A 21,064-nucleotide genomic window follows, 5' to 3' on the forward strand; every position below is an offset into this window, starting at 1 on the left:
AAAAAGATTTGAAGCGTCCACTTTCAATAATGCCATGGTGAAAAGAATGCAAAGAATCTGTGCTTTCTAGAACAGGAAGAGGTGCAGCATCTACTACCTATATCTTGGATTAGCTAACCATATAGGACACCATTAAAGAGAGCCAGCTCGGTGTAGTGGTTAAGAATGGCAGCTTCTAATCTGGCAAACCGGGTTTGATTCCCCACTCCTCAACATCCAGCCAGCTGAGTGACCCTGGGCTAGTTGCAGTCCTGATTCTTAAAAAGCAGTAATATCAGGGCTCGCTCAGCCTCACCTATCTCACAGGGTGTCTGTTGTGGGCAGAAGAAGGGAAGGTGATTGTAAGGCACTTTGAGACTCCTGGTAATGAAATGTGGGGTATAAAAACCAACTCTTCTCCTTCTTCTAAAGTAATGTTCATCATGCAAACTCATTTCTTACCCTCTGATCCTGAAAAATTAGCAACCAAACATTCAGGGATCAATTCCAAGAGATTCCCTCCATACTTATTTTAATGCACTATACTGTCCCAAAAATCAGCAAGCTTGTGATTACACTTAATCCCAGATAGGAGAACAACCTGTCCAATGCAAGTACCAAAGGTTAAATTCCCGTATGCCAAAATTCTTTGGTCTTCTCTCCCACCCCCCCCCCTCCCATCCCAGCTGTTTGCCTGCAGTACAGGCATGTTTTTTTTAAAGTCACAAGGACTTTCCTCACATTCCCTCATATTCATAAGGCATAGTAACAGACGTCAGCAACTTAATTTCTTGGCTAAACCAGTTAATCCATTTTATGCATCCCTCAGTATCAGAAAACATGTCCGGATCTTTGCAGCAGAAAAGATCCAAAAGGAAGATCTTACAGCAACAGTGCTTACATTATGAGAAACTCTCCTGCTATTAACATGCAGTTTTGAGACTGCAAAACATAAAAGCATGATGTGGTTCCTGACCAGACCCATTTGAGGAGACCCCAAAGAAGCATGCAGCACTTTGAACAGATACAAGATGGAGCCCCTGGTGTTCCAAGTGACAAAGTGCAACAGGGGAAAGAGGGACTGTGAATCACCATTTGCTGAGCTGAGCATCACAGTCATTCTTTCTGCCGGGCACGTTCCAACAGTGGCATCCTTGATGCACGAGGCTGGTTCACGCGTTATACGTCAGAATCCACGATTAAGGCAACATGTGGTGCTCAGCACGCCTGCTCCAGTGGTGAAACCAATTCCTCGCAGCTTTTACAGGAGTCAGCATTTCTCCTCCACATTGCTCGTCATTCATTGTAAGCAGCCACATCTCCTTTCCTCCGTAAAGCGATTTCAGAGCGGTGACTCTACCTTGAATTCCCACAAAGCACACTCAATACATGCCAAGACATTCATTCACAGTAACGCTGCCTCCCTCTACCCTTAGCATGCGAATCAACTCCCCCTGCCCTCCTGACCCTGGGCAGAACTAAATCCTATTTGAATTTAATGCTCATGCACATCTATACAATGTTCATGCATTGTAGTAGTTGGTCCTTATTCACTGAAAAGCAAACATAGCATTACACCAGCCCTCTTACTATTAAAATCAGGGTTTGCTCCCTCAGTTTGCTCATCCACATGTAACCCCATCGGAGATATTAGAAGCTGAGCTACAAGTCTCAACCGCTGGTAACAAGCATGAAGACTTTTTAGAAGTTAATCACAGCTGCCCCTTACAAAAAAAAAAGAGGTGAGCACATCCCAGTCCTCCATCCTAAAACCCTTTGCCTTAAGGGACAAACCTGATGAACCTCGATGGAGCCCAGGCAGCTCAAGGCTTCCGATCCCAGCCACTACAGATGCTGGCATTTGGGCGTGGCTGTCAAACTGGCATTCCCTCTATCTTCCTTTGGCTGGGAAGAGAGGAACAAGGGCCAACCACCATCTGACCTTGCCAGGGGTGCCCTAGCTGAAAGAACAGCCACCCAACTGTGCAAGGGGGGGGGGGGGGCTGAGCAACGCCCTTTTAAGAAAACAATCCCTTTCTATTGAGCCCTCTTCTCTCCTCTCCTCTCCTCCAGACTAACAAAACCAGACTGGGTTGGTTGGATCTAGCCTACGCTGCTGCTCAAGACTGGGCCCAAGGCTATTCAAAGACCTACACCTTTCCAAGCCAAGTCCTTCACCATACAGAAGGCAGAATTTTTTTTTTTTTGTCCCTCACGCAACCGTGTGTACATAGACAACTCCACCCTACTAAGAGATAAGAGGCGGTGAACACAGCTCTGAATAGGCAAGGTTCGCCCTCTGATCTCCTTTCTGGGTGGGGCAATCATGAGATCAAGCAAACAGCTTTGGGGGGGAAACCTAGCCCCCCTCCCCCGGGATTGTTACCAACATGCACTGCAATTCGCCAGGCGTCCATTCAATCCCCCCCCCCCCCGAGGCAAGGATGAAGACGGCGAGTAGGCAGGAGGGAAGGAGACGGGCGTGATGGGCGACGCTACCCCAAAACGGCGGCGCCGAAGAGCAACAGGGCACGAGAACACCTGAGCGCCCGGTGAGGCTGCCTCGCCTCCTCTCGGCCCCCCTCCCCGCCCCTCGGGTGTCTCCGATGCAACAGCAAATGAAGGCCGGGGAAGGCGCTGATTCGCCGCCGAGAGGAAAGAAAGGGACACACCCCTCGCCTCCCGAAGGGCGGAATATGGGGGCGCCGCACAGGAGCAAAGGCGGCGTGGGATGAGGAGGGGACCCGAAAGTAGCCGAGACGAAAATGGCACCTGGACGCGGCAGCTGCCAAAAGCGCGGCGCGGACCGGGAGGCAGTAAGATCAGAAGGTTGCGAGAAGCACGTCCGCAGGATTGGAACCCCCCCTCCCCCCCAGTACATTTCACACACACACACACACACACACACCCCGGCCGGGCCTGCAAGCGCCGAACTCCAGAGACCTCCACGTGATCTTTCTGCCGGCCCGGCTCCGCATCAGGACAGGCTCGCCGGCGGGCGTCTACCCGCCTGTCCCCCGCTGGAGCCGGCCCGAAAGGAAGGCGTAGCCAAACAAGGTGGTGGTAGAAGAGGGAGGGGAGGCGGAAGAGATCGGGGGGGGGGGGGGGGAGGCGTCGCAACGGCTAACCTGTTTGGAGTAAACCGGAGTCAAGACGTCCAGCTGTCCAGGGAGCCGTTCATCTGGCGAGGAGACTCAAAGGCTTCCCGGCCTCTTTTGCAATTGCAAAGCAAACAAAAAAAAATGCAAACAGACACTGGATCGAGACGGGGGAGGGGGGAATTGTGTCAAACAAAACCCCCCTAAAAAAGCCCCAGCCTCTCTCCCCCCCGTTCCTGCCGCCCCCTCCTCCGTGCAGCAACCAGAGCGACGAAATGAATCGAGCTGGCTGGGGAAAGTGGCGGGGCGGGCGAGGGGAAGGGAAGGGAGGAATCCTGCAAGGCAGCTGCGGCAGGAGGCAGGACTGAGGGAGCTGGGGAGCGGGAGGGCTGCGAGCTCAGCGAGGGAGGCACGTCATGAGCAACCGAGCCAGCCTCCGAGGGGAAGGGGAAGGGGGGGCAATAGCATCTATGCAACGAGGCAGCCTCTGGACAGGCTCCAGCCAGCGGCTCCCCCGGCCCCCGAGCGCGGCGACGCGTCGGCCAAGCGCTCCTCCGGGGCGGTCGTTCGTTCGGTCAGTCCGCCAGCGGCAGAAAGCTGCGCGGCCCGGCCCTGCTTGCGCCCGGGGTTGCCCGGCCCGCCCGGGTGGCGCCCATCGCAGGTGCGGCGTGAGGAAGCTGCCGGTCGTGGGCTCGCTTGATCCGATTCCGGGCTAGCTCCGGACTGCTTCCAGCTTCCGCTGCCAGTCAGCGAGATGCACGGGCTCTAACCCCACCCCTAGCAACTCCCTTCTCATTGTTCCGTCGAGCCAGGTACAGCGCGCGGGCACGCCCGGCTTGACGCGCTCGTCGGGGCTACTATAAAGTCGGGGACGGGGGGCTGGAAGTCACGTTTGGAGGGCTGGGGGGGGGGGCGCGAAGGGGGCCCCTTTGCAGGGCGTGGAGTCCTCTGCAGCTCTGTCGTTCGCAAACCTCTGCTCCTTCGGCGCCCTGTTGCACAGTGGTTTCCAGTCGTGTCAAAGCTGTGGCGCCCCTGTCAACGAGCACCTTGGTCTGAAGGACAGAGGGACTTGCCAGAAGCGCAAGCCACCCACCACCACCACCCCGGATTTTTATAGGGTGCCCCCCTCGCCGGCCAGGTAGCACCAAGAAGCTGCTTAGGCTGGCAGGTTCTCAAGTTCAGTCTGCCCTGTTTGTAGTAACTTAACAAGTTCCTCGGGGGCACCGGGCTGGTTTTGTTTGCTTTTGTGAAGATAAGAGGGGGGAGGGGCCCTTCATTGGATCATGCTGTCTGCAAAGAGTAAAAATAATGGGAGAAAGAACAGGGGAGGGGGAGAATCAATCCACTGAGAGGTCAGAGGGCCTCAATGGTTGGACTGAAGAATATATTTCTTGTAGTTCACAACGCTAGTTCAGATGCATGGACACTTGAGCACAGATTTGAGCACAGTAGCACCTTAGAGGCAACAAGCTTGGGAAGGGGAGGCAGAGAGAGCTTTTGAGAATCAAAGCTTCCTTTGTTGATATCTGAGGAAGGAAGCATCAAGCTCTCAAAATCTGATGCCCCCAAATCTTGGTCTGTAAGGTGCTATTGAAGATCTAGCTCTTCATCTGCAGCCCATCACAATTGCCATCCGGAGGAGGAGCTTGTTTTATACTCCGTTTTTCTCTGCCCGAAGGAGCTCAAAGTAGCTAATAGTCACCTTTGGTGCCTCTCCCCACAGTAGGCACCTTGTGAGGTAGGTGGGGCTGAGAGAGCTCAGAAAGGACTGTAACTGGGCCAAGGTCAACCTGCAGGCTTCATTTAGAAGAGCGAGGAATCAAACCCAGTTCTTCAGATTAGAGTACATGGCTCTTAACACTGGCTCATATGTAAGTAAGGGGTCAAGAGAATTCTGGTTTCCATTCTCAGATGGGATTCACATGATCACTGTGTCCTGGTGGCCTTGCCTTAGAGAAAGAAACTTCCCAGTCTCCATTTTGACTAGCTATGGGTGTGGAGGGAGATTACCAAGGGCCTCCTTCCTATGCTATCTGCCTTGATTCCATCCTCACTAAATTATTATGGTACTAGACCAGTAGTCAAATTACAAGATACATAAAAACATCTGGCATTAACAAGATAAAAGAATTATTGATAACTAAAATATAAAAGATAAAAACATTCCAGCTATAAGAATCATTCTGGTTTTAAAACTCAAAAGCATTATCTCAAGCAATCTCACTAAATTTGCCTGGGCAGCCATGTTAGGTGCTAAAAATGCCTTGCTTTGTCAAGGTTTCCTAAGGCTGTGTTAATGAGTGGCCATAGTTTTGGGTGAAAAATGGATTCATCGACAGGCCACCTGCATCCCTACTCCCTGCCACAGGGGCTTGCAATTCTCCAAGCAATTTTGAGCCTGTCATATCTTAGAAGTTCAGCTAGAGCCAACGCTGGTTAGCGTTTGGATGGGAGACCTCCAAGGATTTGGATGGAGTTCCTCATTGTGTATGTGGGCACGCGGGCGATCCTACACAGAGGACCGAGCACATGGTCCGTGGTAGAATCAGATAGACCTGGACTCTGTCGCAGCTACCACAACAGCCAATCAGTTTAAATGAATCAAGAGGCCTGTATCATGTACTCTCACGATTAAAGACCTGCAACGATTCCAGTGTTGTGTGGTTCTTGAGCCCACATATTTGACATTCCTCAAAGGAACACTGATGGTCATCATGATGCAGAGGCAAGCAATGACCAACCGCCTCTGAATGTCCCTTGTCTGGCTGCCAGACTATCCTTGGACCTCCTGACTAAACTACACATGCCATAAATAAAGGGCTTCCAAATCCAGGCACCCACCTTAATCTATCAAGGTAATTTAATTGGCAAATACCAGCCTTACTGAACACAAAATCTCTGTTATCAAGCAGCCAGGTAAGCTGATTACCGTTTACTGATCTTCCAGGACTGTATCCTAGCCTACGAGCCTACTCCAGGCATGGGAGAGTCCTCTACCTTGCCTGGATGCAATCTGCCTTTGTCACCTTATCTTTTGTCATAGTGTGGGATCATGAGGGAAGCCTCCATCGTGCCAGCTCTTTCGTCTACCCTGCCCTGATGCAATCCCTTTTTGTCTCATTCCTGGGAAGTCCCTATTCCTCTTAACTCAGAATCCATCAGTTCTCATCCTGGACTCACCCTGAATTTCAGGATCTTTGAATTTTTTTGTGCTATGCTGCCAGCCAAAATTCTCCAGTCTCATCCTCTCCATTGGCACAGAAGCTGCCAGCCCTCCTTTCTCTTGGGGATATTCTTGGGGATATTCACCTGACACACAGGACTACCCCTCCACTGCCTTTATTTTGGGACCTTTGGGAGTTCTGCCTAAAGCCCCTACTGTCAACCCGGGGAACACTGAACAGATGATGTACTAAAAAGTTAATGTCATTTTGATATCCTGCTACTTACAGCATTAGAGAAAAATAAATGGAAGAGATGGGTATATTTCCATCTTTAGCCATGTATATTGGGGAGAAGAAGAAACATGTGGCTCAAATGATAGAAACTAAGGGGATTTTGGTATCCTGGGATTTGCAGTTCAAGAAAAACAATTGGAAGACATGGGAATGCTTCTGTTTTTAGCCAAGGGGGAGACGAGAAGAGAAGAGACCTGTGTCCTTTCTTTGACTGAGGTTCATATTATCCTGAGTGAATAACTCTTACTGTAATACATTTTTACTCCTGATATCCATCTGCTAGCTCTCTGCTCATAATTTAAATTCATTATTGTGAATCCTATCCTCTGTTGCCAACAGTTACAGCTCCCTGCCCTTTGGCAGCCTTTCAGATACTTAGAGAGAGCAATCCTGTGCCCCCTCAACCTTCCCAAGTCCCGCAACCTTTCCAGTCCTTGCTTTGGCACTACCTTAACACACACTCCATTCTGTCCATGTCCTTTTTGAAGAACAGCAGACAGTACTCTAGTATCACAATAATATACTGAATGCTACATTACTCAATAACACATGAAACTGAAACCAAATGTGTTTTGACCCATATGAGAATGCACTTGTGAATGAGAGCTGGACAGATGCAGAGAGTGATAATCCTTGGAATGATATTTTAAAGTGAGGGCTCCATACCCAAATATTTTTTTTATAAATTAGGAGCTTTACTATAACAAGTTAACCACCCAGCAAGCCCTAAATATTATTAGTGCATTTAAAAATAATTTGACCATTGAGGAAGACCCTTTGGGTCAAAATGCATTTGGTCTCTGTTCCATGTGTTAGTAGTGTGCTATACAGTATATTATCGGGATTTATTGATGTTTTAAATTATTAATATGTACACTTTATTGTAATAAATATTTGTATTTAAAACTTCTAGCTCCATTTTTAGGTTCTTAACTGACCAATGCAGTGTACAGTGAGACATCTTATGATTTGGATGTTATGTCTCTGTTGATATGTCTCAAGATTGCATTAATCTTTTTTTTTCCTGCTGGATTATAATGACTACTCACATTCAGTTTACAGCCCTACCGTCCTGCTAACCGGAAGTATGTCCCACATCCAATATGAATGCTTGCCATTTTTGTTTCACAGATGTAGAACTATGCACTTACTCTTGGTAAAATGCATCTTGCTCTTGTTGAACTGTCCACTTTTCCAGTTCATGTTGAATGCTTTATCTTTCATGGTGTTCTCTACTCCTTCCAATTTGGAAGGCACCTGCAAATTTAATGAGTAATCTCTCTACCACATCATCCAGGTCATTTATTTAAAAATATTGAAATGTACCAGGTGCAGTATTGAGCCCTATGGCACCCCAGAGGATATGTCCCTCCAACCAAAAAAAAAGTCATTTGGGTGCAATTCTCTAACCAGTTCCTTATCCACTTAACTATCCTAGAGTCCAGCCGACAGTTTTCCAGTTTACCCATCAGGAGAACCTTATCAAAAGTTTTATGCAGGGATGGAATCCCTGTGATCCAGATAGCTCTTCACTCAATGGAGGACCCATGGTTGGTCTGGCAGGACCTGTTGGAGACAAATCCATGCTGACTTCCCCAGATCATAAAGTTGTCCTTCAGATGTTCATCGACACTCTTAAAATCTGCTTCAGTATCTGTTCTGAGTAATGGCCACAAGAGTAAACAGCTTTAAAAGGAAATTAGATTCATGTAGGATAAGTCTATCAGTGGCTACTAGCTATGGTGACTGAGGGGAGCCTCTACTTCAGTTTGTTTTACTGAAATCTTTGCAGCTTTGCCCATTAATGTCTTGTTCTTGCTCTTTTAGAATTCAGTTCTTTTTCTTTTCTTAGGTCAATTGTATATTTTGGCTTTGAAAAGAAGAATGTTTGCAAGGTGAACATTCGGGGGTGGGGAAACTTATTGCAACACATGGATAGTCCAGCAGTAGTACACACAAACACACTGGTGCTTTTACTAAATGTCTAAATTATTTTAATGTAATTTACCTCACCACACTTTTACTAAATGTCTAAATTATTTTAATGTAATTTACCTCACCCCGCTTTTACTAAATGGCTACATTATTTTAATGTAATTTACCTCACCCCGCTTTTACTAAATGGCTACATTATTTTAATGTAATTTACCTCACCCCGCTTTTACTAAATGGCTACATTATTTTAATGTAATTTACCTCACCCCGCTTTTACTAAATGGCTACATTATTTTAATGTAATTTACCTCACCCCGCTTTTACTAAATGGCTATATTATTTTAATGTAATATACCACACCCTGCTTTTACTAAATGGCTACATTATTTTAATATAATTTACCTCACCCCGCTTTTACTAAATGGCTACATTATTTTAATTTAATCTACCTCACCTCGCTTTTACTAAATGTCTAAATTATTTTAATGTAATTTACCTCACCCCGCTTTTACTAAATGTCTACATTATTTTAATGTAATTTACCACACCCACCCCACTTTTACTAAATGTCTACATTATTTTAATGTGATTTACCTCACCCCTGCACACATGAATATACAATTTACACATTGTGCAGATACGCATGTTGTGACCCCACCCCTGCACACATGAATACATACATACGCATACAGGCATCATGCCGTAAAAATTTAGGGCTACAAATTGGGGAAAGTGGCCATGCAGAATTGAGCATCAATTTGCTGGTAATATATTTGTCAATTGATATGCAAATGTGATACCTCTATTCTGCCTTTGGCCTCAGGCTCTTGACTGCCTGCCAATATGATAACAGGTGTTGCCATTCAGTGTCACTTGGTCTATGAGAGGCCATTAAAATGTTAAAAACCTTTATAACGTTAGCAATAGGATACAATCAATTTTGAGAAACAGCCTTCGCCTACTTCTGCTGGTATTGTCTCGTGTCTGTGGTGGTGTGGAACACCAGAATCCTTATCAAGTTGATGGCATCAGTCTTAGCAGTGTGGGTCAGGACTTGGGATCAACCGCAGACTATCTGCTTTATATAGAGAAGGTCCAAGATTCAGTCCCTGGCACCTCCGTTTAAATGATCAGGCAACAGGGACATGCCCAATGTCGCCTGGGAACTTGATGAATTGTTGTATGTAGATAATATTGATGTCAAAAGACCAAGGCTCTGATTCAGCACAAGGCAGGCACTATTCCCAATGATGTAGGAAATGGGGAGGATTGTAAAGGGAAATCTATAGGACAGGAGGCTGTGGGGCAGGAAGCCAAGGGGCACACAGCTGCAAGGTATATATTCCAGACCCTGACAAAGGAACTTTGACAGTTATGGCCTCTTCAGCCAGTGCAGTGGACATACCAAGTGGCCAAAGACAGCAGGAGTCAATGAATTTTCCATATTGTTTTGAATTAACCAACCATATGGCTACAGGCTTTGAGTTAGAAGAAGAAGTTGGTTCTTATATGCCGCTTTTCTCTACCTGAAGGAGGCTCAAAGTAGCTTATAGCCGCCTTCCCTTTCCCTTCCCCACAACAGACACCCTGTGAGGTGGGTGAGGCTGAGAGAATCCTGATATTACTGCTCGGTCAGAACAGTTTTATCAGTGCCATGGTGAGCCCAAGGTCACCCAGCTGGCTGCATGTGGGGAAGTGAAGAATTGAACCCAGCTCGTCAGATTAGAAGTCCACACTCCTAACCACTACGCCAAACTGGCTCACTGTTACATATTAACAGTATTATCCTAAGCTGAATTACACCCTTCTAAGCCCATTAAATTCCAATGGCTCTAGAAGGATATAACTGTAAACATGAAAGTATGTATTTTTGGAAATGCAACTGTGTAAAAAGGGGTACACGGGCAACATTAAGCCACTGAATAAGATTTCTCAGAGTACTGATTAAAAACCAATTCTAAATCAACATCTTAAAATTCCACATTAAAATTTGTCACTAATTAATGAGTTGGTTAATCATATCAATTAATCTGTTAAGGTTTTCATCAGGGCTGTGCAAATTTCATACAACATGTAAATAATACTTAAATCCACTTGATTCCAAAACTAGCCAGGACCAGCCAGCTTCACACCCAAGGTCATTATTTCTCAAAAATATATCTGGGCAGAGAGAAATGGGAATGTATTGATGTACAGAACATAGTCATAGATCCTGTTTCCAACATATCAATGCAGCCATCTGTGCATTTTTGAAATAAGTGTATTGCATCGTGTTTCCATTTAATATCCCCAACAATATGAAAACTATTTGTCGGTAAATAGCTCAAAGATAGAAAAAGGCTAAAGTGCACAAGGAAAGGTTTGGTTTTTATGTTTTTAAATAGAAAACCGTGTCATGAAAATTGGCTTTAGAACCATCCAGAGAATAACTCTGCTAATTCAAGCATAGCTAGCATCTTGATGTTGTGCTTGGCAATGCGGTGCAATGGTTAAGAGTATCAGACGTGAAAGTTGGGCTAATTGTTTTCTCTCCATCTAATCTAAAATGGGGAAGGCAAAATCATGTACATTGTCTGAGCCCTTTGGAAGAAAGGGAGGGGGAATGTGGACAGTGTTGCAGAGAGACACTGTAAAAATTAAGGCTGCTATGGCCTGTGGGTCTTCAAGGGAAGAATCCCTCAGAGAAGTAACAAACTTTTCAAAGAAAAAAAAAAGCAAAAGAAAGAAGGAGGTGTTTTACATGGGTAGGATACTGCCATCTGTACCATGGCAGGAAGACAAACAGTACACATCTCAAGGCATCGATACATTACACCAGAGGTCCCCAACCTTGTTGAGTCTCTACTCACTTTTGGAAGGTTGAGGAAGCATAGCAGGTACCAAGATGCCATAGGATTCGCAGTTACAGGTGTGAAAGCTGGACAGTGAAGTTAGCTGACAGGAGGAAAGTAGATGCCTTTGAAATGAGGTGTTGGAATTTTGAGGGATAATGTGGACTACCAAAAGATGACAATAAGTGGGTATGACCAAATCAAGCCTAAACTTTCCCTAGAAGCTAAAATGAGTAAATGGCTAAAATGACTATCATACTTTGGTCAGATAATGAGAAGAAAAGATTAACTGGAAAATACAATAATGCTGGGAAAAGTTGAAGGCAACAGGAAGAAAAGACCGAACATGAGATAGACTGACTTGATCAAGGAGGCCATGGCACTCAGTTTGCAGGACCTGAGAATGGCTGTTCATGATAGGACACTTTGGAGGACATTAATTTATAGGGTCTCCATAAGTTGAAAGCTATTTGATGGCGCTTAATGCAAACACACACAGATACCACCACAAAATGACTGCCATGGAAGCTGTCAAGGCAAGCGTTCTCCAATGAAGGAGATACACCCTTCCAAGAGCCAGCATGGTGTAGTGGTTAAGAGCAGCGACCCCTAATCTGGAGATCTGTGTTTGATTTGCCAGTCCTCCACATAAAGCCCTCTCAGTGACCTTGGGCAAGTCACAAGTCTCTCAGAGCTCTCTCATCCTCATCTACCTCAACATGTGTCTGTTGTGGGGAGAAAAAGGGCAGGAGATTGTAAGCCACTTTGAGACTCTTTTGGGTAGTAAAAAGTGGGGTACATTCTTCAAATGAATCCTCTCCTGAAGTACCTCCTGCAAAGCAGCAGAGGAAAGCTGGGATCACCTCTTGCTTTGGGGAGGAGATGCAGTTTGGTTTGAGTATCCAAAGAGAGGGAGTGCCTACGCCTCACATAGCTGCAGGGAAAGATTTCTAGCCTAGAAAGATTTTGTCTGTAGCAAAGTTGAAGACATGCAGCTGTGAAGCACCACATTGTATGGCGATTACTGCCTTCCACCAAGACCCCAAGGTATAATAAGATATAAGAATAAGAAAGATAGAAAATATCCAAATTACTTAGTATCTCCCTCCTCCATCCTCCAAAAAGCCAAACGGGTAGGTCTGGGATTTCCAATGACTTCCAGGTTTTGGCTATCACCAGCCTTGCTGCTGTTGTTACATGGAAAAATAACTATTTGGCTTGCGGTGATAGCTTATCAGGACAAAGACTTAACAGCATATATTCTGATTTCATATGAAACTTAACATTAAACAAACTTGTACTTTGACCCCAAATTTTTCCAGTTTCCCACATCTCCACCACATATGATAAAAAGAGCCCACTTTGTCATGACATTTCTAGCAATTACTATTATCCCCGTTAGTCATTGCAAATGCAATTATCTCAGACAATAACTGTGTTTGCAATGAGTGAATCAGTGTACCCCTTGGCAAGTACATAGTATGAATGATGTACTGCGGCTTATGTGATTTCCTGTAAAGTGTGCTTCTAGATGGGAGGGAGTGGGAAGTGCTGAGCACCCACTTCCATAATACAGTCAAGCTAAACACAGCAATTTGCATGAGAAAAAAAAGTCTCTGCGTTTCATGACCCTTCTCCTGCAATACCTTGGAAGACTTGTTTCTCACATGGCTACCCAAAACTCTGCATATAGTACTTAGCGGTATAATAAGCCTACATGCAGAGATTTGATCTAAGTGGGACATACAAGGAGGTTTTGGATTCTTTTTTTAAATTTAAAAGTAGTTTTATTTTAATACTTGCCTTCCCACTGTATTCAGCTTTCAATATGGTTTCCAAAGCCCTTATATCAATATACTCAATTAAAGAAATAAAGCAAGCTGAAATAAAGCCAGCTTGGTGTCATGGTTAAGAGTGGCAGCTTCTAATCTGGGTTAGGTTTGATTCCTCACTCCTCCATATGCAGCCAGTTGGGTAACCTTGGACCAGTCACAATCCAATAAAGAGCTATTTCTCACAGAGCTGTTCTGTCAGAGCTCTCTCAGTCTCACCTGTCTCACATGGTGCCTGTTGTGGTGAGAAGAAGGGAAGGCAATTGTAAGTCACTTTGAGTCTTCTTTGAGTAGTGAAAAACAGGGCATAAAAACAATTCTTCCAAGTAAAACTAATTGGTATGAATTGCTACACATTACCATTTTGGAAATGCTCAGATGAGTTTACTTTAAGTTCAAATACCCAGCTAGTAATAGCAGATTCTAGGAATAAAGTTTACATCTGATCTGTATATCATCTCTTACTTTTCCTTCCCCTGATCCTTTAACTACACTGAGGCCTTCCATGGTTAAGATTTTAAACTTCACCCTTGGTCTCCAGCTGCCTTTCCTTATGTGCAACTAAAATGCACCCAAGTTCCAACTTTTGGATAACAGCTTGCTTGATTTTATTTAAATACAGCATAATGCCAGGTACTCTAAAATAATACCAACAATTACAGACTAAAAGCCTATTAATGCAGGAGCTAAGAATATTTTAAAACAAGACTAGAATTTCTATTCTATATCTGAATGGAACATAGGGTAGATCATTGTGGTTGATGGTTTCATGTATTTGCTCCCACAAATAGCTGTCTTAAGTAATGGCTGCGGTACAGAATTGAGCAATCTGCCAGCACAGAGGAGCATTTCCTTCCCATAGGGGAAACCTAGATTTTTCTTGGTCGGTGTTGCAAGCTACATCCCTAAGCAGAGGAAATAGTATCTTAGTGTGAGGTGCCTCTTAAAGAGAACATTTTAAAAAGACATGCTCTAGGGACTCCAGATCCCCTTGCCTGCACAGGCAGAGCCTCACAGCTCTTGAGAACCAGCATGGTATAGCAGTTAAGAGTAGAGAGGCTTCTAATCTGTCAAGCAGGGTTTGATTCCCTGTTCCTCCACATGCAGCCAGCTGGGTGATCTTGGGCTTGTCACAGCTCTGATAGGGCTGATAGAGGAAGAGAAGGAGTTGGTAAGCTGCTTTGAGACTCCTTCAAGCAGTGAAAAGCGGGGTAGAAAAACCAACTCTTATTGGGATTTTCTTAAAGCGCCCCCCCCCCCCCAGTACCACAGATGAGAGGACATCATCCCCTCGCTAATGTGAAGGCTCTGTTTTGGCTTTTAATTTCCAACCAGGGGCTGGGGCTTGAATAGATCTGGAGCTGGGAAGAACAAGGAAATTGGGGGGATGCAGAAGGTATAACTGGTGCTCTGTGTCCTCTAGTTTTTGTTTAACCATGAGTCTCACTCAAAATAGAGTCAGAATAACAGGGGACAGCCAAGGCTTACCATTTTTCCTTCCGTGGCAAGCAACCCTTTATATTTGAAATTATCACGGAGTAGAGGTACCTGCTTATCTTTAAGAGTTTGAGGCACGATGCAAAGAAAGTCCCCCTCCCTTTTCCATCTCTGTCATCAACTTGGGTAGAAAAATTCTAGCAGGCCACTTTGTTGTTATGACAGACAGTAAAACTTGGCTGGGAGAAATGGATAGCTAGTAGAAACCTCATAAAATCAAGCTAGGCTTTAGAGCAGAGCATTAGGGAGGAAAACTGGCATGTAAGTTAAATGTTAGCTGGTACTCTGAACTCCCCCTGCAGTTCCAGCTGGTTGTTATTCACTTTGAACTAAAAAAGAAAAAGTCTTCTACAGAATCGCGGCACGCTATAAAAATGCCAAACAGCTCTTTGTCTGATAGGCTTGAATGAAGTGATGTTTAGCTAAATTAGGAAAGCACTTCATGAGGGACAATCAAGATTTATATTGCAAAAGTTGGTGGGGGTGATTCTGGCATAAATCCTCACTCTTAAACTCACATTGATGGGCTAACCTGCCCGGCTGATATGCTGCAGCATGGAACCTGTTATTGTGACACATTTGTCTTAAAACAACTTCCATCCTGCTCCCTTTCGCAGGCTTTGTGGATAAGAAAGCAGCAGTCCTTTCTATCTGAAGAGACTAGTTGCTTTTAATTTCCCAGTAGCCTGCTCTGCTTGGAGAAAGGCCATGCTCTTTGACTGCTGTGTTCTCCCAGCGCGGCATGAGCGTGGGCATAAGCCCTACAGGAGGTCAGCTTTCGTGATGACCTTCCAAATACAGTTCAGTATTGGTGGACCAAACTATTCTTCTTTCTGGCTCTCCACATTACAAGAACTAGGAGGCCTTGCAAAGTTGAGGGAAGCAATTTTCTCCTATGGAACCATAGCTCTGACCTGGACAGCCCAAATTAGCCCAATATCAGATTTCAGTTGGCCCTAGTTGGTGTTTAAATGGGAAACCTCTGAGGAATACCAGGATTGTGACATGGTGGCAAGCAATGGTGAACCATCTCTGAACATTTCTTGTCTTGAAAGTCCTATTGAGTCACTTTCCACCACCACCACCACCGCCATGACACCATGGCTGGATCAAATGGTTAAGTAAAAGATGCTGTTTCTCATCTACTGTGCTAAATGCTAACATCCCTTCATACTTTCCATCATAGCCCACAATTTAATTATGTCTGAAGGAGCTTAGGAGGCAACTCTGGAGCGATCTCATGTTTGGTAACTGATTGTAGGAACTAGAAACCAGCCCAACAGACCTTGGTAGGCTCATGCCATTATAGTTTGAAGCCAGATTAAAGACTGGAAGTTCTGCCTGCAGGGACTACTACATAAAGGAGTATGCAAGAGGCTGCGGCACCCTCACCAAGCCACCCTCACCTGCCATGTCCAAGCTCTGCATTCTGAAATGTGGGAATAGGATGTGACCTCTGGCTCTGACCTCTCAACTACAAGTGCATGATTTATAAATTGCATCCAGTTACATGCTGCAGTTTTCTGCTGTTGATTTAACAACTGTTACGTGACCTTTCCCCTCTTCAGGTCCCCCATCCCTTTTGCAACCAGAGTATAACATGCCAATTAAGGAAATTATGCATTGTTGTTTTGTGGAATATATTAATACTAGGGGCAAAGCCCGTTGTCTCCAAGTATACAACAGGCGCTAGAGCTTGGCAGTGGGAAGAGGAAGGGGAGGAGTTGTCCAGTCTGTAAGGGCATGGGGTTGTCATGTGTGTTGTGTGGGAGGTTGTGGTGGCGTGGTGGCAAATGAGGCCATGGGTGTGGAGATATGGGTGTCAAGAACCTGTGGTGTGGAATGTTCATTGATTGTTTTCCCTTTGGGAATTTTGGCATAGTGGTTACAGATGAGCTTTCCAGAGCCATGTCCTCAGATATGTGAAGGGAAAATCAGACTGGAGACTCTTCTTAGGGGAAGATTACATGGCAACCAATTCCCCCCAGTTCTGCATCATTTCCCTTCTTGTGTGAAATAGGCCACATTCACCGAAATACCCCTCTGCCCTAATACACATAGGGTAGTCACAGTACACAGGTGTCCACCCTGTTCCTTCTGTCTCCCATATTTTCACTGTTGGTAAAATGTTATGTGCCCACATGCTTCTTTCATGGTTGCTCCTTAGAAGAACGGATTTTTTTACCCTATTGCTTACTACCCAAAGGAGTCTCAAAGCGGTTTACAAACACCTTTTCCATCTGTCTCTCCACAATAGTCAACCTGTGAGGTATGTAGGGTTGTGAGAGATCTGAGAGAACTGGGAATGGGCCGCAGTGACCCAGCAGGCCTCAGGTGTCTCAAAGCATTTTCCAATCGTCTTCCCCTTCTCTCCCCATAACAGACTCCCCATGAGGGAGGTGGGGTAGCGAGCCTCACAGGGAAGCTGGCAACCCTAAGAGGAAGACTGTCTGTGCACAGCAGTCTTGACCTTAGTAAGGTTTTTTTATACTGTTTTTTTATTTGCCAGGCCAAGGTTATTTGCCAGTTACTATTTCAGTTACTATGTGTCTTCAGACATTTACTTGTTCTCTATTTAGTTTCAGGCTGTAAATATTTATTTAGCTCTTCCTGCACTTTCCAGACTCACAGGACTGATGCTGCTCTGCCTGTCTGCGCCCCAGAATACAAACAGTTGCTGGTAAGGGCTGGCCATAGCCCATAGCCCAGGAGGGACACACCTGCACCGCTCCCTCCCAACTGCAGGCAAAAATGGCTCATTTGAAGGCTGGAATCTGAGGCATTGTACGATTTTGAAGTCCCACCTCCAAACCTCCAGGAATATTTCCAACCCAGGGGTAGCCAACCTACAGGTGTGGCCTGGAGAGCTCCTGGAATTACAGCTCACCTGCAGAGTATAAAGATCAGCTCCCCAGGCAGAAAGGGCTACTTTGGACAGGGTTGTGGTAGAGAAGAAACATTTAAGGCTTCCCACACAGGTTGTTGTTGAATTGAAAGACTTCAGGCCTACTGCACAGGGTTGTTGTGCAGATGAAACAGGAGACAAAAGAGCCAGCTTCCTCTGCAGAATAACGCTGTGCAGTGGCCTCAAATCTGCAGAGAATTGCAAAGAAGAAAGACACATGGCTTGGCTGTGTCTAACCCCCGGCCAGAGCAGTATTTTAAGTGAGAAGGGGCTTTTCTGTGGCCTCCCTGTCAGGCAACTGTTTGGCATAAGGAGAAAGTCCCCCCCCCCAAAAAAGGAAGGCCCTCAGACTCCCCTGTGTTGCTCTTGGAAAGGCCTCCCTCCCCTCAGTCAGGGGCTGTCAGAGGCTCCTTTGAAGCAGGCCTGAAGGGGGGAGGGGGAGTACTCTGCAGCCTCCTGCCAGCTCTGTCAGTGTTCTGAGGCAATTTGCAGTTGGACTTGACAGTTAGGACAGCCTTGGGGCGAAAAGGGCTGGCGCAGCCTCTGTTCTCATCCCCCTTGAAAGCCCCACTGGCCTCCTCTCCCTGCGGTGGTCAGGAGCAGACTGGCAGCCAGACTGTGCTGGGTGAATGGAATTTCGGTCTGTCCTGGTGAGGGGCCAATAGGAAGGCACTTTGCACGCCTCCCCATTGGCTGCTTGGCCCTGGATGGTCACTCGGAGGGCCCAATCAGGAGCCGCTTCACGGCTCCTGATTGGGCCCTCTGAGTTTTTATCCTGGACAGGGCCCACCCTAACTCCTCCCCAGGTGGCCTTACTCTTTTATTTAATAGGACCCTGTCCTATTTAAAGATTCATGACTTCCTCAGCATGTGTCCTCAATTTATAGCTACCATTCAGACTAATGAATCAGGAGGAATTAAATGTTTTTCTACTTCCTTTCCAGATCTGCAGCAGTTTTCATTCATTTCCTGTGTTTGCAAATATATCTACCTCTCTGTTAAAATATTCTAATATTAATCTTAGCGCTTGCCGTTTTGGAGATACTGGTCAGTGTTTCAAAACATTACTTTGTTCAAAGACTGTGCTAGGATGGAGTAACCTCAGCCTTAGCCAACATGATGGATAGATCGACAAGGTGTGGATTCTCACTATTATCTAAATGTAAATTAACTAGCCCATGTATAGAAGAAGAAGAAGAAGAAGAGTTGGTTCTTATATGCCGCTTTTCCCTACCCAAAGGAGGCTCAAAGTGGCTTACAGTCGCCTTCCCATTCCTCTCCCCACAACAGACACCCTGTGGGGTAGGTGAGGCTGAGAGAGCCCTGATATCACTGCCCGGTCAGAACAGTTTTATCAGTGCTGTGGCGAGCCCAAGGTCACCCAGCTGGTTGCATGTGGGGGAGTGCAGAATTGAACCCGGCATGCCAGATTAGAAGTCCGCACTCCTAACCACTACACCAAACTGGCCAATGCCAGTATTAGCTCCAACATGAAGAGAACTTTTATTAACCAGCAGGAAAACTGAACAGCAATAGGGAAAACACACAGGCTTTATATACATGTCCAACTGCTTCAAGCCACGCCCAGTAGACACATTATTGGTTGTTGACACATCCTTATGATTGGCTACAAAACACACTCCTCCTATTGGCTGCTTGAAACATTCTAAGGAATCTCAATCGAGAACTGAGGAATCAGGTCCCGGCACAAGCTCAGGCCCATTGCATGAACAAATATCCACATACATAACAGCCAGAAAACGAGGCCACCCACAGTCAAAGGAGAGACTCATTTCAAGACCTAGGGATCTCTAGGAACATTTATTGATTTTAAAAGTATAACCCATTTTTGCAGAGTTACTTGAGGCAGATAAGAATAAGCAACAGCTGACAATTATAGTAGAACAACAAAGAATCCAAGAAGTCAAAAACCTGGCATGCAATTTTGATGGCAGCTGGCTAAGGTTGCCATCTGCCAGGAGGGGAAAAAATGTCCTGTCCCTTTAAGACAGGCTTAGCCTTTCAGAGCAACAACAGAGTTCAAAGTTAAACAGCAGCTAAACAAGAAAAGGAAATTACTCTGTAAAGCCATACACATTAAAGGAGAAGAATATAGTCAGGATAAAACATCTTGAATCAAAATAAGAATAACTCCTAATTTTCACAATAGCTTCTGGCTGGATGATGGAGACCCAAACTGGTCAGTCCCACACTATTGTGATATAATATTGTTAAGGATTGGCTCAGTCCATGTAGTATTTTTGATAAACCCATATAGTGTTTCTCGTAAAACTTGCAGAAGTTTTCTTCTTCTCCTGTGGAACGTGACCAGATTGCTTTTGACAAGCCAGATTTTTATACCTACTGAAGCTTTGCCAAGGCCACCCTAAGAGGGTAGGACAGACTCTTTGCATAACATTCCAACTCAAAAACTAAAAAACAAACAAAAATGTCTTAATTTTGGAAAACGGTGGGGGGACGCCCATATCTGAGGATTTCCTAGCGTATAGGCGGGACACGCTATCAGTGCACACCTAAGCAGGCCCACCCAGATTCCTGTTCAGCTAGAGTTGACAGCCAAGTGCTGGCAACCCTGTCTGCGGACAGGGAAAATGTAATCAGTGTCTTGCCACTGTCATTACATCACTTCTGGCATGAACCCAGAAGGGACAACATCACTTTGAGGACTCCATTGAAATGTGAACATTTTCACACAGGATCTAGGATTCCAATGAAACTCGGTGGTTTTACCTTAGAGTATCACCCCAGTGGAGAATGTCAAGCAGCAATAACAATGCCGATCTTCCCTGAATGTTTTCTCCTGTCACCCTACCAAGAGTTGAGGGTAGGGTGGGTGCTGCCAATTGGAGGGCAACCACTGGAACAGGAGGCATGGCAGGCCGACTCAGGTGTATTCAATGCAGTCCCAGCAAAATATTCTCAGCACTGCACTATTAAATTGATGGTTTAATTCATGCTTGGACATAGCCTCCAGCTGCCTCACAAGCAGTGTGCCTTGCTCGGCAAGATTTAAATTATTTACTTCATTTATACATTTCTCCCCAGAGCATCATCTCTTCTCCATTTTATCCTGGATCCTAGTCCAGCGTTCGGAACTATTATACCATGCTGGGTCTTAAATGTGAGCCAGCAGAGGAGAGGCGGGCTGGTAATGCTGGCAGAGCTTAAATTTGCAAAGAGGAACAGAGCATCAGGTTGCTTAAAATAATAAAATACTTTTATTGTGAAAAGAAAGAACTTTGTGAAGGAGAGAGGGAGGGAGAGAGGGAGAGAGAGATATAACTAACTGTCTAACTGTCAAATCTGTTGGTTCAGAGATGGTCACAGACACCGGTACTGATTTGAGTTCTTTACAAGGACCCCAGCATATTACAAGAGTAATGGAACTGAATCAACAGCCCCCCCCCAAACCAACTTGTATACACAAGCAAACAGTGGATCTTCCTGCCAGTGTGCGCTATTGATCAGTTTCTGTTTAAACTGACTGGATCCAGCTGAGGGGGTCTAG

At 45.5% G+C, this 21,064-nt stretch overlaps 1 protein-coding gene across 16 annotated transcripts in view; it reads right to left on the minus strand.

Annotated features, from left to right (window-relative positions):
* EPB41L1 (erythrocyte membrane protein band 4.1 like 1) overlaps positions 1-3,846 on the minus strand; it is a 181,913-nt gene extending 178,067 nt beyond the window's left edge. For 4 of the 16 annotated variants that reach the window (XM_077335362.1, XM_077335363.1, XM_077335364.1 and 1 more), the window contains exon 1: positions 3,108-3,845. The gene's annotated coding sequence lies outside the window, so the exon portion shown is untranslated. Of the gene's footprint in view, positions 1-1,773; positions 1,938-2,887; positions 3,004-3,107 lie in introns of those variants that run through there. The other 12 variants (XM_077335360.1, XM_077335361.1, XM_077335354.1 and 9 more) reach the window with 8 other exon arrangements.
* Positions 3,847-21,064: the final 17,218 nt, after the last annotated feature.

This window comes from Paroedura picta, chromosome 4 (genome assembly GCF_049243985.1).
Source record: "Paroedura picta isolate Pp20150507F chromosome 4, Ppicta_v3.0, whole genome shotgun sequence".
Lineage (NCBI taxonomy): Eukaryota > Metazoa > Chordata > Lepidosauria > Squamata > Gekkonidae > Paroedura > Paroedura picta.